General features: G+C 51.3%; 1 long non-coding RNA gene across 1 annotated transcript; it reads right to left on the bottom strand.

Annotated features, from left to right (window-relative positions):
- Nucleotides 1-375: 375 nt before the first annotated feature.
- LOC123599922 lies at nt 376-2,473 on the bottom strand. Its single transcript, XR_006713354.1, has 3 exons — nt 2,195-2,473; nt 1,140-1,380; nt 376-451 (listed from the first exon to the last, which is right to left on the bottom strand). It is a non-coding gene; the product is annotated as an uncharacterized LOC123599922 (long non-coding RNA).
- Nucleotides 2,474-2,869: the final 396 nt, after the last annotated feature.

Here is a 2,869-nt window from a genome sequence, read left to right as displayed (position 1 = left end):
AATGTGCTTTCGAGAACAGCGCTCCCCTCTGCCGAAAGGGAGCATGTTTCCCTCTCATGTGTGAAATCTGAAAATCATGGCTTTTCACATGGACTCCCATATCCTCCAAAGAGAAACGTGGGCCATTATAACTTAGCCACCCCTGCTCTTTAAATTTTTTTTTTTTTTTTCAACGTTTATTTATTTTTTTGGGACAGAGAGAGACAGAGCATGAACGGGGGAGGGGCAGAGAGAGAGGGAGACACAGAATCGGAAACAGGCTCCAGGCTCTGAGCCATCAGCCCAGAGCCCGACGCGGGGCTCGAACTCCCGGACTGAGAGATCGTGACCTGGCTGAAGTCGGACGCTTAACCGACTGCGCCACCCAGGCGCCCCAGCCACCCCTGCTCTTTAAAGCGGTTGTTGAAGAAGGGCTGAAATCTGGCTTGAACGTTGTCTTGGGCTGTTTGGGCTGTGTAATAAGAATAGCATAGATTTATACATTTGTCTGTCACAGTTCTGGGGACTGGAGGTCCCAGATCAAGGTGCCGGCAGATTGGTTGTCTGGTAAGAAGACCCAGTTGCTGGTTTGCAGCCAGTCACCTTCCCTCTCTGTCCTCTCCTGGTAGAGGGGACAGGGGGCTTTTGAGGGTCCCTTTTATAAGGGCATTGATGCCATTCATGACGGCTCCACCCTCGTGACCTAATCAGCTCCCAAAGGCCCCACCTCTTTTTTTTTTTTAAATACGAAATTTATTCTCAAATTGGTTTCCATACCACACCCAGCGCTCATCCCAAAAGATGCCCTCCTCAATACCCATCACCCACCCTCAAGGGCAAGGGAATTAAAAGCAAAAATGAACTATTGGGACCTCATGAAGATAAAAAGCTTCTGCACAGCAAAGGAAACAATCAACAAAACTAAAAGGCAACCAACGGAACGGGAAAAGATATTTGCAAATGATATGGGACAAAGGGCTAGTATCCAAAATCTATAAAGAGCTCACCAAGCTCCACACCCAAAAAATAAATAATCCAGTGAAGAAATGGGCAAAAAGGCCCCACCTCTTAACATGGCCCCTTGGGAATTAGGACTAAGTGAGTCCCGACTTCAAACACATGTACTGACTGTTCATTCATTCATTCATTCATTCAGTCACCTTATGTAAGACACCGGAGAGGCTCAGGCTCCTTCCTGAATGAGCTCGCAGTCTGGGGGCAGAGGGAAGCCGTGTCTCAAGCAACAGGAAAACAAAGCAGGGAGGAGGCTGCGTCCTGGGTGTGCAGTCTGCGGTGCCGCTTGGGGCTCGCGCTCTGAAGAGCCCCGGCTGGCTTCATGCTCCGCTGGCAGCATTTTGAAATCGTTTTCTCTTTCCTCTGGTGTTCTGGAAGTGCAGTCTGCTGGGGTGGGGAGGGAGGGGCGGCGAGCACGAGCAGAGGACTTGCGTGTGGTTGCTGTGACGGGTGTGGTTTCCTGCCGCCCCCACAGGTCAGACATCACGGCGCTGCCCTGTCCAGGACATTCGTGTGACGAGCCCTGACACACGGACGGGGTCATTTCGGTGACTCCACATACAACTTAACTGCCCTCATCTTTGCGCTTACAGCTGGCATTGCCCACTATCAATACTACTGGTAATAACACTCATGCTAATAATTTAAAATCTTGGGGCGCCTGGGTGGCTCAGTTGGTTAAGCCTCCGACTTCAGCTCAGGTCATGATCTCATGGTCTGTGAGTTCAAGCCCCACATCGGGCTCTGTGCTGACAGCTCAGAGCCCGGAGCCTGTTTCAGATTCTGTGTCTCCCTCTTTCTCTCTCCTTCCCCGCTCATGCTCTGTCTCTCTCTTCTCAAAAATAAATAAATGTTAAAAAAAAAAACTATCTTATTATTATTTCTTTTTACTTAAAAGGACATTAAATAGGGGCGCCTGGGTGGCTCAGTCGGTTAAGCATCTGACTCTTGGTTTCAGCTCAGCTCACGACCTCACAGTTTGTGAGTTTGAGCCCCGTATCGGGCTCCTGCAAGGGATTTTCTCTCTCCCTCTCTCTGCCCCTACCCTGCTTGCTCTCTCTCTCTCTCTCTCTCACTCTCTCTCAAAATAAATAAACAAATAAATAAATAAACAAAAAACCCAAAAAGACATGAAACAGAATTCAAAACACCACGGCAGTCAAGAGACTGCGGAAGGCGGGGTGGAGTCTTGGGTTGGTACCTTTAATGGCGCTTTCTGGCTGCTGTTGAACCAGGCCCAATCTTTTCTCCGAGTACTGGGTCCTGGGAAATATGTAGCCAGCCCTGGCAGGAAGAAACTGGTTCCATCAAAGAGGAACGAATACAGACAGAGGGTTCAGAAGAGAAAGGTCATATCCAGTCGGGGCAAATCAAGAAGGACCTGGCTTTGAGTGGTCTTGGCCACGTGACGGAGGACACGAGAGTCCATCGTGCCCTGCTGTGCCACTTGGAGAAAGCTGGTGCAGGAACACAGAGCCAGGCTAAGGGGTCCAGCAATGAGCGAGGGGCCCAGCTGGGAGCAGGCCTGACCACTCCCAGCTCTGGGTGATGTCACAGAGCAGGACAAAATTTTGGTCCTTTTCAGGATTGTGAGGCCCATCGTGGTCTGGGAGCCCAGAAAGGAGAGGCGACCTCGGTGGCCACGATCACTAGTTGTCACACCTGGGACGACTGACCTTGTTCCTCCACCACCCACGCCACCCGCTGGGGACACCACTGCCATGGCGGGAGAGGCACCAAGACAAGCAGCTGGTCTGACCAGTACATCCCTGGGCGGCAAACAGAGAGGCCGGAGCAATTGCTTCATGGAGAATTCTCCTCTGGCCTTGGGGGGCTCCCCCACTGTGGGTTCCAAGTGGGGCGGGGATGCATCCCG

This window comes from Leopardus geoffroyi, chromosome C1 (assembly GCF_018350155.1).
Source record: "Leopardus geoffroyi isolate Oge1 chromosome C1, O.geoffroyi_Oge1_pat1.0, whole genome shotgun sequence".
Classification (NCBI taxonomy): domain Eukaryota; kingdom Metazoa; phylum Chordata; class Mammalia; order Carnivora; family Felidae; genus Leopardus; species Leopardus geoffroyi.
Note: the sequence above shows the minus strand (reverse complement) of the source record. Positions and strands in the feature narration are given on the sequence as shown.